At 37.9% G+C, this 16030-nt stretch overlaps 1 pseudogene; it reads left to right on the top strand.

The window, feature by feature from the left end:
• Window positions 1-3225: 3225 nt before the first annotated feature.
• Window positions 3226-4079, top strand: LOC119542908 (annotated as a pseudogene).
• Window positions 4080-16030: the final 11951 nt, after the last annotated feature.

The raw sequence follows: 16030 nt of genomic DNA, 5'->3' as shown, positions 1-16030 counted from the left end.
AGTTACAAATAAAGCTGCAATAAATATTCATAAAGCTGCAAGTTTTTGTGTGGACATAGTTTTCAATTCATTTGAGTAAATACCCAGAAGTACAATTACTGGATCATATGGTAAAACTATACTTGGCACGTAAGGAACTATCAGTCTGTCTTCCAATGTGGCTATAGCATTTTGCATTCTGACCAGCAATGAATAATATTTCCTATATTTCCACATCCTCACCAGTATTTGATAATGCCAGTTTTAAATTTTATTTTAGTCATTCTAATAGGTGTGTAGTGGTATCAAATTGTTGCTTAATTTACAATTACCAAATGACAGATGATGTTGAATATTTTTCATATGTACTTACTTGACATCTGTATACTTTTTTTGGTATGGTGGCTATTGAGAGGTTTTACCTATTTTTAAATCGGGTTGTTTGTTTTAATTGTTGAATTTTAAGTGTTCTTTGTATATTTTGGATACATGTCCTTCATCAGATATGTACTCTGCAAATATTTTCTTCCAGTCTGTGGCTTGCCTTTTCATTCTCTTAATATAGCCTTTTGCAGAGCAAACGTTTTTAACTTTAAAGAAGTTCAAATTGTCTTTTTTTTTTTTCTTGCATGGATTGTACTTTTGGAGTTGTATCTAAGAAGTCATCACTGAACCCAAGGTCACCTATGTTTTCTCTTACATAGAGAAGAGTATTCACAGCTGCTTTTGTGGTTTTTGCAATTCCGTTTGCCGGCCATTCTGGATATATGCTAGAGACATAATAGCAAAGTGCCAAAATTATGCCTCCTTGGTTTCAGCATAGCTGAGTCTTAATATCAGGTTTGTGAGAAATGGCTCTTTTGAAACATCTAATTTATTTTCTAGCTGTTCACAGTCACAAATAACTTGAAATTAAAGCCCTAAATCTTTGGAGAGCAATGTCATGAAGACGGCAAAATAAGACATTCCTGCAAAAGTTTCTCCTAAGAAACAACAAATAATGGGGTAAATCCCACTTGCTCGATCTCCAGAGGATGATAGAGACTAGAGAAAGACATTTTTTAAAAAGTCAGAAAAGAAGGTAGGAAATTGGCAACTCGGACATGCCGAGCCAGAGCCTCCCCCCACACTGAGTCCTGTGCGGCTTAAGAGTCACCCATCGGCTGCTCTCAGGCCTGGGCCCTCCGGCCGTGGTCGCTGAACAGAGAGCCACACACAGCGAGACAGAACCCCATGCACGATTCAGGCTTGGGAAATTACGGCCTGATAAGCTTACAAGAACTGCTAAAGGGAGTTCTCCAGGCTGAAAGGAAAAGACAAGAGATAGTGGTTGGAACAGTGTGAAGAAGTGAAGACATACAGTAATGAAACTAACTGGGTAAATGTAAATCCCAATAGTACTGTATCCTCAGTAAATAACTGTGCTCTATATTTCATATAAGAGTTAGAATACAAGTGAATAATAGGTAATCATATTTGCTTATGAGACGTGAAGAATGTAAAGAAGTAATATGTGAAAAACAACATAAAGAGGGTAAAGGGAGGAATATAGGAACAGAGAAGGTGTGTGCTATTGAAGTTAACTTTTCAAACTAGTATGTTTTAAACTTAGGTTGTTTAATACAAACCCCACAATAACTGCAAAGAAAATATAGAAAAAATATAAAAATATACAGCAACAGACATGAAAAAAGGATCAATCATTTACTTCACAAAGGATTAATCATACACAAAAGGAGGCTGCAATAAAGGAAAAGACAGACTAAAAAGGTTTAACAAAAGACAAAGTGACTGAAGTCCTGCCTTATTAGTAATAGCACTGAATTAGGTGTTTTGTTAATGAATTAAACTACCCAATCTAAAGACCCAGATTAGCAGACTAGATAAACAAGCACAATCCAACTATACATTGTTTACAAAGACTCACCTTAGACCCAAAGACACAAATAGGCTGAAAATGAAAGGATGGAAAAAGATATTCCATGCAAATAGTGACCCAAAAGAAGCTGAGGTAGCTATACCAATGTTGGGTAAAATATACTTGAAGTCAGAATCTGTTATAAGACATAAAGAAGGACATTATATATTAATAAAAGGGTCAATCTGTCAATAATAAATAACATTCATAAACATTTATGCACCTAACCACAGTGCCCCCAAATACATGAGGCAAACACTGGCAAAACTGAAAGGAGAAATGGACACCTCTGCATAACAGTTGGAGACTTTAATACATTACTTTCCTCAAGAGACAGAACATCTTGACAGAAGATAAATAAGGAAACAAAAAACTTGAACAATATGATAAATGAACTAGACCTACAAAACACAGTACCTCAAAATAGCAGGATACACGTTCTCCTCAAGTTCACAAGGATCATTCTCCATGACAGATGATATGTTAGGTTATGAAACAAGTTGCAATAAATTTAAAATGATTTAAATTATACAAAGCATATTCTGGAACTGGAAAATCCACAAATTTATGGAGGTTAAACAACACACTCTAAAACAACAAATGGGTCAAAGAAATTATAAAGGAAATCGGGAAATTATAAAGGACATTTGAGCACAACACATCAAAACTTATGGGACTTAGTGAAGGCAGTGCTCAGAAGGAAATTTAGAACCCTAGATGCTTACATTAAGAAAGGACAAAGAACTCAAGTCAGAGATAAAAGCACACATCTGGAGGAACTAGAAAAAGAAGAGCAAACTAAACTCAAAGTGAGCAGAAGGAAGAAAATAACAAAGATTAGAGCAGAATTAAATGAAATAGAGAATTAAAATCAAAAGTCAGTTCTTTGAAAAAATCTATAAAATCGACAATCTTTTAGCTAGACTGAGAAAAAAAAATAGAGAGGATGCAAATAATTAAAATCAGAAATAAGCCTTCCTTCCAGGACCCCCTCTCCTTCACCTCCCTTCTTTCTCTCCTTCTCCCCTCCCTCTCTCTGGCCTCCTTCCCTCCTCCCCTCCCTTCCACGCTTCTCTCCCACCCCTGTCCCAGTGGTCTTTTTTCATCACCCCACCCTCAACCCCAGCAGCCCAGTCTCCTGTCTCTAGCCTTCCTGGTGGCCCTTGGCCCTTGTGTCAAGGTGGAGATACCTCACACTCCATTTGTTCTCCCCTCTCTGTTGTCCCTGTGCAGGTGGGAAGCTGTTTTGAGGCCAGGTGGGCTCCAGGGTTGCAAAGCCTTCTCTTTGTGCTGACCATGGGGACAAGCTCAATATTTGAATATCCACAATGGCCAATGAAGCTGGTCCTTGTCCCTGTGACATTGGCCATAAGCTTGAGTAAGAGGGATGGGGTGTGAAGTTCAAGTCAAGCACTTCAAGGCAGATGTCAGCAAATCCCGTTGTCACTGGAAAGCTGTGACTGTCATTCATGATATATTTGGCTGGCAATTGCCAAATGCCAGGCTTATAGCTGACATGATAACAGCAATGGATACACATCCTTGTCCCAGACTTCCCAACAGGCATGGAACCCCTCCTATGACTGGTCCACCTTTTGAGCGAGTGAAAGCAAGAAATGCCAGTAAGCTTGATAAAGAGTGGATGTGGTCTTGAAGTATTTGAAACAACAGTATTGTGCACAGAAAATTGGCATCATAGGATTCTGCTGGGGTGGCATTGTTGTCCATCATGTGATGATAAAATACTCAGAATTCAGGGCAGGGGTGTCTGTCTATGGCATTGCCAAGAATTCTGAAGACATATACAGTTTAAAGAACCCATGTTTATTTTTGTTGAAAATGATGCTGTGATTTCTCTTGAGCAAGTTTCTTTGTTGACCCAGAAAGTGAAAGAACACTGCAAAGTTGAATATCAAGTTAAAACATTTTCTGGACAAACTATGGGTTCCTGCAACAAAAGAGAGAAGATTGCTCACCTAATGATGAGCCCAGCGTTGAGGTGGCAAGATGAAATCTAACTGAATGCCTGAACAAGTACATTTTTGGTGCTCAAGTCAAGCTTTCCCAAAAGAGCTTTCATTTAAAATTTCCCTTTGAAATACTTAGATTGCTTGAATTAGTTTTCACTTTATACAAAATATTTCAAGGAATCTTAAAATCCATTATTTCATCTGAAATATGAATTCACTAGGAAATGATCATGTATGAAATGATTTAAATTCTTTTTTAATGTGTGTATAGAATGAAAAATAATAGGTCAGTACTTACAGAGGTTGAATGATAGAATAATATCAGAACTATCAGTAAAAAACTCCCCAATAGCTCAGGTCTTGCCTTCCTGTTCTTTACTTGAACACATCCTTTAAAATGACTAGTGTGGCAAAGCCACAAAGAACATGAACTGCAAACTCATGTGGATAGAAAGCCCCATATAATTACACATTTATCTTTGTCTTAATAGAGCTGAATTTGTCATGTTCATATATTGCAATATGAAGAGTATTGAGATTAACATAGAGTTAATTGACCTACTTACATCAAGCTAATAAACTTATTTTTGAAAAAAATATCAACAATAAAAGGGGGGACATCACTACTGACCCACAGAAAAAAAAGGATCATAAGAGGATACTATGAGCAACTGTATACCAACAAATTAGACAACATAGATGAAATGGACAAATTCCTAAAGACAAAAACCTACACCGACTTTAGAAGAATAGAAGATACCAACAGACCACTTACAGGTAAAGACACTGAGTCAGTAATTACAAACCTCCCAACAAAGAGATACCCAGGGCCAGATGGCTTCACAGATGAATTTTACTAAACGTTCCAAGAATTAACACCAATTCTGCTCAAACTCCTCCAAAAAATGAAAGAGGAGGGAATACTACCAACTCATTCTATGAAGGCAACACCATCCTAATACAAAAGCCAGATAAGGATACCATAAGAAAAGAAATCACAGTCCAATATACTTTATTAAAATCTGTTCTGGTTTGCTTTGCTGTTGAAAGCAGATACCATAAAATGCATTGGCTTTAACTATGGGAATTATTAGCTTGCAGGCTTACAGTTTTGAAGCTATCAAAATGTCCAAATCTAGGCATCATCAAGATGATGCTTTCTTCCTGAAGGCCAGCTGCTGGTGATTCTGGATCCTTAGTCACTTGGCAAGGCATGCAGAGGCATTGGCTGTCTCTCCCTTCTCTTCCGGGTTTCGTTGCTTTCAGCTTCTTGCTTCCATGACTCTCTCTCTCTCTTTCTCTTCATCCTGTTTATAAAGGACTCCAGTAAGAGGATTAATACCCATTCTGGGCCACATCTTAGCTGGAGTAAACTAATGAAAAGAACATACTTACAATAGGTTTATGCCACAGGGACAGATTAGAATTTATAGAGAAATCCTACAACTTAAAAACAAAAAGACAAAAAACTCAGTCAAGAAATGGGCAAAAGACTTGAATAAACATTTCTCTAAAGAAGATAGACAATGGCCAAAAAGTACATGGGAAGGTGCTCAAAACTTCATTCATCATTAGGGAAATGTAAATTAAAACCACAGTGAGATACCGTTTCACACCCACTAGAATGGCTACTATATATTAAAAAAAAAAAAAAATAGCCAGTATTGGAAAGGATGTGGAGAAACAGGAAAACTCATCCATTTTTGGTGGGACTATAAAATGATGTACCCACTGTGGAAAACAGTTTGATGGTTTCTCTGAAAGATAAGTATAGAATTACCATATGATCTAGCAACCCCACTTCTAGGTATATAGTCAAAAGAATTGAAAGCAGGGATTCAAACAGATACTTGCACACCAGTGTTCATAGTAGTAGTATTCACAATTGCTAAAAGATGGTATCAACCCAAGTGTCCATTAACAGACGAATGAATAAGCAAAATGTGGTAAATACACACCATGGAATATTATGGAGCTGTGAAAAGCAGTGAAGTTCTGATACGTGTAACGGCATGCATGAACCTCGAAGACATCAAGTTGCGTGAAATAAGCCAGACAAAAAAGGAAAAATATTGTGTGAACTCACTGATAGGAAATAATTAAAATAAGCAAATTCATGGAGTCAGAGACTAGAATACAGGTTACAAGGGTCTGGGGAGGGCTAGGGCAAAGAATAGTATGTCAGAGCTTAATTGGTACAGAATTTCTGTTTGGGGTGTTGAAAAAGTTAGGGTAATGCAGTATGGTGGTGCTTGCACAACTTTGCAAATGTAATTAACAGCACTGAATTATATATCTGAATGTAGTTAAAAGCAGAAATTTTAGGTTCTATATAAATTACTGAAATAAAATTTAAAAAGTAAGTATTTTCTTTTTCTTCCTTTCTACTCTCAACCCTCTTTTCAGAATTTTATATCACTTTTTGCATGGAATAGCTGAAATTATTAATTAAATATAATCAAAGGTAATGTTGCAGACCTAAACAACAGTAATTTTTTCCTGAAGAACTTCTTGCAATTCCAGGGATTTCTTTTTTCTTAACTAAAATAGTAGTCCAATGTCTCTGGTATTGCAAGATGAAAGAAGAAATGATTGTAGTTTATCTTCCCTGTTGTAACAACAACAACAAAAAAATGCCCAGTGTTGTTTTTTCTTCCTAAGAGAAATTACTGCATAGACATAGCACGTTCTACTTGGTTTGGTGAATTTGACAATTTGTTTGTGCTTAGGAAGAATGTTAGAATAAGAGGTGGAAATATTTCTCTTCCCCTGATTCTCATGGCTTAGTAACTTGAGAAATACCCACTCTTATCCTAGTATCTCTCTCTGTGGCTTTCAGACCTGAGACCCTTTATGATAGTGCTATTGAGATTTTTGTGCCAAAAAATCTTCCTATGCATTACATATTCCTTAATAACTTTGGTTCCTTTGAGTGTCCTTGGACACTCATCAAGGTCAAAGTATAATTTTTCTCATTTCTAACAGATAAAGTGTTTTTCTATATCCTGAGGTCACTTACAAAAATCATCTATTTGTCCAAGGCATTTCATTAACAAATAGGGAAAATTCTTGTCAAAGTTTCCTTTCTCAAAGTACATTTGTGTGTAAGAAAATGTATGGTATATCCGTACAGTTACATTTCTACCCTTTTGCTTTTACTTTGCAGAACTTTTGAACTTGGTGAAAGCTGATAAATTAAACATATTGCTGTAATTCAGAAATTAAACCTAGGGATTAGAGCTTAGTGATTAAGGAAATTACTGAAGTAGTAGTCACATGAAAAAGTAAGAGTGGGCAGGAAGGCTCAATGCATAAGTAAAAAACCAGGGATGGGAGCTATCTGGGTGAGGGAAGAATCTAAGCAGTAAGCCAAAGGAGGAAAAGGCTGATACTACCACTCTCAGGATTGTGGTTTTACAGTGTAGGGTTGAAGGGTACCTGCAAATTCTTGACATGCATCTTAAGGCTGAATCATGTGTCTGTAGCCAGAGGTGCCTATTTTTAAAAGTGCCGAGAGTGATTCTTTTTGAGGTTGGGGTGAAATCCAGGGTAGAACTCTGCAAAGAAGTTTGATTGAGAGGTAACCATAAAGTTATGATGCCAATTGTTGAACTTGGTGTAGATAGAATAATAAAGCTTTGAAAAGACCTTAAAAATCAAATGTAGTTGACATCCATCTGTTGAACTGTTCTCTGTAGGAGGACAGAGTAAATATATTAGATAATTTTGAGGCTGAGAGGTTTAGGCAACAATGAACAGAGTGTATTGCTAAAAATATAGTTGAAGTTATTAAATAAAGTGTCCTGTGTTCAGTGAGAATAAGCAGATAAATCACATCAGAATGGTATCAAAAGGGTTATTACATTGTTCTGAAAAACACTGAAGATCCAGTTTGTGTGGTTTTCAGGTGTATGACAAAGTCTACCACATTACACTGCATGAAATAAAGCTATATGTGCTGGTTAGGTTCATGTGTCAATTTGGTCAGGTGACGGTGTCCAGTTGTTTGGTTAAGCAAGCACTGGACTGATTGTTACTGTGAGGACATCAGGTGGGCTTAAATCATCCATAAGCTGATTGCATCTATGGCTGATGACATCTACAATCAACTGAGGTGATTGCCTTCAGTAATGAGAGATATCTCATCCAATTAGTTGAAAGCTTAAAAAAAGTGATGATTTTAGCAGTCAGAAGGGAGAGATTTCCCTCTCTACTTCAGCTAGCCTGCCTCTTCTGGGGAATACATCAAAAACCTTTATCAGATAAATCTGGACCCAACATCGTGAGATTGAGAACATCTTGACCAAGAGGGGGATGCAGAATGAAACGAAATAAAGTTTCAGTGGCTGAGAGATTCCAAATGGAGCCAAGACATCATTCTGATGCACATTCTTATGCACTATATAGATAACCCATTTTAGGTTTTAATGCATTGGAATAGCTAGCGGTAAATACCTGAAACTATCAAACTGCAACCCGGTAACCTTGACTCTTGAAGACGATTGTATTGTGATGTAGCTCACAAGGGGTGACAGTGTGATTGTTAAAACCTTGTGGATCAGACTCCCTTTATCCACTGTATGGATGGATGAGTAGAAAAATGGGGACAAAAAACTAAATGAAAAATAGGGTGGAAAGTGGGGGATGATTTGGGTGTTGTTTTTTGCTTTTATTTTTTTATTCTTATTTTCACTTTTTCTGGTACAAGGAAAATGTTCAAAAATAGATGGGGTGATGAATGCACAACTATATGATGGTACTGTGAACAATTGATTGTACACTGTGGATGATTGTATGGTATGTGAATATATCTCAATAAAATTGAATAAAAAACAAACAAACAAAAAAACAAAAACACTTCATCAGAGCTCCCAGCTTGCAGCCTGACCTATGGAATTTGGACTTGTGCATCCCCATAGTCACATGAGACAATTTTTATTAAAATCTCATAATACTTCAGCTATCTCCTTTTGGTGCTGTTTTTCTTGAGAATCCCAACAAATACACTGTATTATTTAGATTAGGTGCCATTAATTGTGAGAAAGATCATTTGTCAAAAGGTTTTTGGCTCTGGTCCCATCTTTCTTGACATTTTATTAATGCTTAGATTAATGTGTCAGATTTACAAATGGCACACACTTGGATAGCAAACACACGGAATGATAGCATCATAAGCTCCAAGCATTTTGAAATGCAGAGAAAACAGAGACTTTGACAAGATGAATATTTTAAATTTGTATTAAAATCCCAACTGAAAAATTAACAGGATGGGAAGGATTAGGTTAATTTATAGAGTTATGAAACAACCCTAGGGAAGTTCAGTGACTACAAGTTCAAATGAGATGAGCCTGTGTTGAAGTAATCTTAGGTAAAATCAATACACACATAGTGAGGGCAGGGCAAGATGGTGGAGTAGTGAAGAGTGGGTTTTAGTTACTCCTCCAGAGAAGTAGGTAGAAAGCCAGGAACTGCATGGACTGGACACCGCAGAGCAATTTGACTTTGGACATACTTCATACAACACTCACGAATGCATGAAACAGCTGAGATCAGCGAAATCTAAGCCCATTACAGAAAGCCTCAAAGACTTGCAATTTGGGCCCAGGCAAGAGCAGAGCTAAGATAGCTCTGAGAGACAAAGCAATAAGTCTAGTGGCTGAGAAAATTCACTAAACACCATAACTTCCCAAGAAAAGGGGGGCATCTCCTTACAGCCATCTTCCCAGAGGGCTCGGAATGCTCCTGACTGGTGACAGTGCCCCAGCCAGAGCTGCCCCAAACAACTCAGTGTGACAGGAAGTGTTTCCAATAAAATGCGCACAATATCTGGCATGGACATTAGCCTTTTGTACACCCATAGCTAATTGCCCTGGAGCTGAAAAGGTGGAGCTGTGTGAAAAGGGGGAAATCAACATGCCCCATTCAGCCATCCTTTCAGCAGGCTGGGAATGCCCCTACATGGCCCTATGGCCTAGAACTTCCCTTGGGGGCTGGTGCTCACCTGTGGCATAGCACAGTCTTCCCTCAGCAGAGGCCCTAGGAGGGCACAGCCTGGAAGAGGGACCCACTCGCAAGTCCCACACACTACACATGCAAACTTGGTGCATCAATTGGACCCCCACAAGACTCAGACCCCACTCACCACAAAGACAAAGTTGGGGAGAACTGGCTTGAGGGGAATAGGTGGCTCATGGATGCCACCTGCTGGTTAGAGAAAGTGTATTCCACCAAGCTGTAGACCTGACAAATTAGAGATAAGTGTTTGAATCAGTCTACATATCCTAAAAGAACCCTATCAAGTTAAGCAAATGCCAAGAGGCCAAAAACAATAGAAAATTTTAAAGCATATGAAAAAACTAGATGATATGGATAACCCAAACCCAAACACCCAAATCAAAAGATCAGAGAAGACACAGTACTTGGAGTAATTAATCAAAGAACTAAAGATAAACAATGAGAGCATGGCACAGGATATAAAGGACATGAAGAGGACTATAGAAGAGCATAAAGAAGAAATTTCAAGAGTAAATAAAAAAAAGAGGATCTTATGGAAATAAAAGAAACTGTTGACCAAATTAAAAAGATTCTGGATACTCATAGCAGAAGACTAGAGGAAACTGAACATTGAATTAGTGACCTCAAGGATGACAGAATGGAAAAATGAAAGAACAAAAGAAAGAATGGGGAAAAAATTGAAAAAATCAAAACAGACCTCAGGGATATGATAGATAATGTAAAATGTCCAAATATAAGACTCATTGGTGTCCCAGAAGGGGAAGAGAAGGGTAAAAGTCTTAAAAGAGTATTCAAAGAAATTGTTGAGGAAAACTTCGCAAACCTTCTAAACAGCATAAATACACAAATCATAAATGTCCAGCAAATTCCAAATAGAATAAATCCAAATAAACCCACTCCAAGTCATATTCTGATCAGATTCTCAAATACTGAAGAGAAGGAGCAAGTTCTAAAAGCAGCAAGATGAAAGCAATTCACCACTTACAAAGGAAACAGCATAAGATGAAGTAGTGACTACTCAGTGGCCACCATGGAGGCGAGAAGGCAGTAGCATGACATATTTAAAATTCTGAGAAAGAAAAATTGCCAACCAGGAATTCTTTATCCAGCAAAGCTCTCCTTCAAATTTGAGGGAGAGCTTAAATTTTTCACAAACAAATGCTGAGAGAATTTGCTAACAAGGGACCTGTCCTACTTGAAATACACACATAGTATCTATACCAAGTGGAGTGACAGTTTCCTGTCCACTGCTGGCACAGTTCATTGAAAGAATCTACATGTTATGGTTTCAAATCAACTCAGTTTCCTCTTTGCACCCTGCATGCACTCAGTTCTGCAAATGAGAGAACAAAGAGGAAGGTGAATTAGTTGCGTCACAATTTAAGGATTATTTCTATGAACTGAGAGTATTTAGCCAGAATCAGGAAAGGAGTTTCTGAGAAAAGGTTTGTTGTTTTGCAGTTATTCAAGTAGCTGTCAAATTAAAAAGGATGTTACACTTAAATTACTTGCCAAAGTGTAGAACTGATACAATGGTTGAAAGAAGCATGCCTCAACATCTGGTGAATTTTATCATTGAGGGCTTTTCAAGAATTGATTGCACATTAATTCATGGAGAATATAGTTCAATTTTAAGCAACTGATTAGCAATTGTTTAGGTGAATTCTGAAGTTCCAATTCACATACCCCAGTTAATCTTGTCAGTGGGTGTTTCTGCAGTGTTCAAAGAGGGCTTTTTTTTATGCTATTGTTTGAGAGAATTATCTATGTTTTCTTGGATTTACAATATAAGTTTAAAAACCCAGATATTTAAAGAATGTAAGTGCTATTCTCAAAACTTTTTATCCATAAATCTAACATTTTTGAATAAAACAAAGCTATTCAGTCTCATGTATTGTACGACCACTGTATTAAAACTATTAATTATAGCTATGGATTGAAGTAAGCACTAGTTGTAAATACTCCATGAGCAAATCAAACAGGACCTATTTATTTAAAGCATACAGAAAGAATAATGACATAAAGGGGAATTAGCAACGTTTTTTTCCAGGCCAGATAAAGAGGGCAGGGTTCTTGGTTCTAAATGTCACCACTGAACCCATCTGAATAAATGAGTGTCAAGACAGATTTTCTACATGCATAAGGGCTCTTCTGTAGGAGCAGTTCTGTCTGAAGGCCTGTCTAGATTCATGCTGGCAACTTCTTCTAGGCCTCCTTGATCTTGGAGTTAAACAATATGACTTGATGTTAATATACTCAGACCCGAATACAATTATTATGTTTCATCTCAGCATTTCCAGGCTTACAGCCTGGTCCGACGGTATTTCCAAACTAAAGTTCCTGAACCTGAACAGAGGTCAAGTTCTCAGAAATCTCAGAATGGTGTGCTAACAAGCATTTAGATATCTATAAGGCTTATGCTGCACGTGCTCTTTGATTACATTAAATAGATTAAATTCCCCCAGCAATGAGTCCAATTCCCAAACTTAATGACTGTATGTTTGAATGTTTTCAACAATACTTTGAAATGTTTGCCTTTTAAAAATATTTAGCATAGAAAAAAAATCCCACAATGGTGCCTGGCATATAATAAGATAATTCCCCAGAAAATACTTGCTAAATATTGAATGACTATTAGGGTGTTAAAATATGATTGTTCCTGTTATTTAATTTTATCTGAGGTCATACATGCAAAGAAAAATTCTGTAGGTGCTAGACCGAGCACCAATACAGGGAATGCTAACAGTTTGTCAAACAGAATTTTTAACTTTTGGTCCATCTTCTGCTTCCAGAGTATATAAAGAATTTATAAGTGTTCAGAGATTGGGAAGTAAGGATTTATCTAGAGCGAATTGTTATGTGCTACATCTTTCCCTACATCCTTCTGTGGTGAAAAGTAGAAGAGCTTCTCTCTTACATTAAGCCATAAGGCTGGCAAATTCCCTCTGGGATTTGAAGATTGCGGGGATTGATACTCTCAGTATGAGAGGCTGTAGTTAGAACTACAGTAAGCTGCACTTCCACCAATGGTGAGACAGAAGTGAGTATTTTTCCTGGGCCAGGTGTGAATTCCATGAAAAGGAGCCAGCCATGAGCCACTCAGAGAAGAAACCAACCTAAGAGTGCTTCCTGCCACAGACAGGCCAACCTCAATGAAAAGAGGGGAGAGGTGTAGAGGAGGAAGCAGCAGATGGTGTGTGGGTGTGTGTAGGTGAGATACAATGGCTTGTAAGAAAAACTGCCAGAGGAGACACCACCCACATCAGAAAACCACAGACAGATCAGGAGCAGATTTACTGGAAACTTTCAAAGAGAAGAAGAGAGCATGTGGAGTGTCAATGCTCGAATTAAAACTGTACAAGCTAATGACACCTGTTCTGCATGTTTATGTCCACTCTATTCCATCTTTACACACCCCTTGCAGGGCTCAGTTGACACAGAGCACGGGGGTAAGAAGGAACTCAAGCAGACCCCTTCATAATCCCTGTCCCTCCTTGGTGGCCTCTAAACTACAATCAGGCCTAAGCTGGGGTGGGGGAGAGTTAAACTGGATGAAAATTGGACTTTCGATATTAGACTGAATTGGACTTTTTATTACCCTAAATAGGAAAATTACTTAAGAAATAATGGAAAAATGAAGTGATGTGGTAAGAAATGAGTCAATAGAAAATAGAAGCTTTGAGATAAAATATAGTTGCTTTCTCTTTGCATCCAACACGGTCCTGCTTGTTGAGTTAGTTACCTATACATTTGATATTTTAGTGTTGTTTGAGCACTTCAAAATGCTTGACCAGATTGACATAAAACCCTAACAAAAATTTTCTTCTTGAGAACTTTGCAGCACATGGTAGGATGACTTACATACTCCAAACAAAGTATTCCGTGTTCCTGTGGGTGTGAATTTATTTGTAAATAGTGCTTTTACAAGATTTTATTGCCAGTTAAGGTGTGGCCCACTGAATCATGGTGGGTTTAAGTCATACTACTGGAGGCCTTATAAAGAGAAGAAAGTGCAAGCCAGAAGTCAGAGAAGGTCACTGGGGGAGCCAGAAGGTGGAAGTGAGCGAAAGGGGAAGAACAGACACAAGGAGAGAGAGCACTCCAAGCGATGGGAGACAGAAATGCAAGCCCAGCAAAGATTGCAGCAAGCCAGCACCAGAATGCTACAGACTTTAGGGAGGAAGCAAGCCCTTCCAATGCCTTGATTTTGTATTTCTAGTCTTCAAAACTGTGTGAGACAATCTATGCTTGTAGTTAAGCCTATCTGTATTGTAGTGTTTGCCATAGTAGTCTGGCAAACTAAGATACAGCGTTTTTTGGCAAATAGAAAACTCAAATTTGCAATGTAGCAATTCAGATTCTTTTACACATTCTAACAGTACTGAGAAAAAAAAACACATTTTCTTATAACTTTTGACTGTAAACAACAAGAATTATAGAAATTGTGCTTTTCAAATTGGCCTCACAAGGCAAATCATATATTTTCCTATATGCTAGATTCTACTTTAAATTAAGAAGTTACCCAAAACTTCTGTAATAAAAGAATTTTTAATGTCAATTATTCCAATGAATAAAAAAATTCTAAATGTAACAGAAATGTCTCAGTACACTATGGATTTGATTCACTTTGTCATTTCTACACTAACTTTTGAGGAAGATTTGAGAACAGGACTCTGAGACCTGGGGGTTACTTACATTCAGAATGATTCTATCTGAGTCACAGAAATGGGCTTCCTTGATCTTTGTCAAATGAACTGTACAAGGTCTTTGGATTATGTAATGATTCACATAATCATTATCGTGGGATCTGAGTTCTTGGTAGTGGTGTTTTTATTGGATTGGTACAGCATTCTATAGAACAGGACTACTGTGGAATATGATATTAAAAGCTGTTCCTGTGAATCTCCTGGGTCCCAGGCACAGCTCTCCTTCCCACATAGCATAGCAGTAAGTCAATTAACTTCAGCTTGCACCATGATCCTCTCCTCTGTCTGTTGGTTCAGTGATTAAGGAGCCAAAAATGTCATGGGGAAGTGTCAGCTTTCAATTCATCAGGAACATGGCTATGTTCCTTATTAAAACAGTCTTTCTTCTGATACTAGGACCTCTAAACCCAACAAAACCAAATGTGGGGGGAAAGAATCAGTTTTCTTCAAGTGAATTATTAGGTGTAAGCATGTGTTGGAGGGTCCCACTATTAATTTGAATACTAAGCCTATGGTTTGGTTCACAGAGAATTTATATCTTTCTGGCACTATGTTGTTCATTTTGACCATGGCAGACATAGCAACATATATCAGCAAGGCAAACACCACGTATCAGCAAGGCAAACACCACCACTTGTAGAATCCTGTCCAAAGTTGAAAGGCATTTTATCCCAGCTGGTACCAGATACACTTTCAGAAGTCATTTCAACATCCTATCCAGCCAGTTACCTATCGGTAAGAAAATTAACTTCAATAGATGTGAACTGATGGTCAAGCTTTTTTTTTTTCTGCAAAAAGCCAAAGACAGTGTTGTTTGGGAAACCATCAAAACAGACAAGACATGCTGTAAGCCTATGCATGGTGATGCTGGCAGAAGCACTGCCGGCAGAGGGGGCAAACATGTTCCTAAGATATGTGACTTCCCCTATGAAGTCCATGATGCAAGAGGCTGAAGTAATCAGAGTGCCATCAGACGGCTGGCTGCTCTTCCTGGGGAACTGTGTCCTACTTTGGTTTCTGTTCTTGACAGGTGGGGCATTCAGCAGAAGGGATAGTAAGATCAGCCTTGATGAAGGAAGACCATATTATTGAGCCCTTGCATAGCTTCCATCCTTGTCATCCTCAACATTTTTTTAACAGAGGCCCAGTTAACCAGCTGTAGGGTGGCTAAGAAAAGAGGCTGGCTGACATCCACAGGGTAAGTCATTTTGTCCACCTGATTATTAATAAATATGCCCAAAGTTGAAGATACAAGGTGGTAAAGTGAATAGCAGGGAAACAGTAACCCGATAATGTTACTGTGACTGTGATAAGGTAGAACACATCTTTAAGTCACTGCAAAATTAAAAGGGATGATTGTGAGGGTATCACTAGTTTACCCCTGGAGTTATGCTGCCCTCCTTCTATATCCTGCTTTTTGCCCTGGGGAATAACTGGCACAA

This window comes from Choloepus didactylus, chromosome 8 (genome assembly GCF_015220235.1).
Source record: "Choloepus didactylus isolate mChoDid1 chromosome 8, mChoDid1.pri, whole genome shotgun sequence".
In the NCBI taxonomy this organism is placed as follows: domain Eukaryota; kingdom Metazoa; phylum Chordata; class Mammalia; order Pilosa; family Megalonychidae; genus Choloepus; species Choloepus didactylus.
This window is presented reverse-complemented; position numbering and strand designations above follow the sequence as displayed.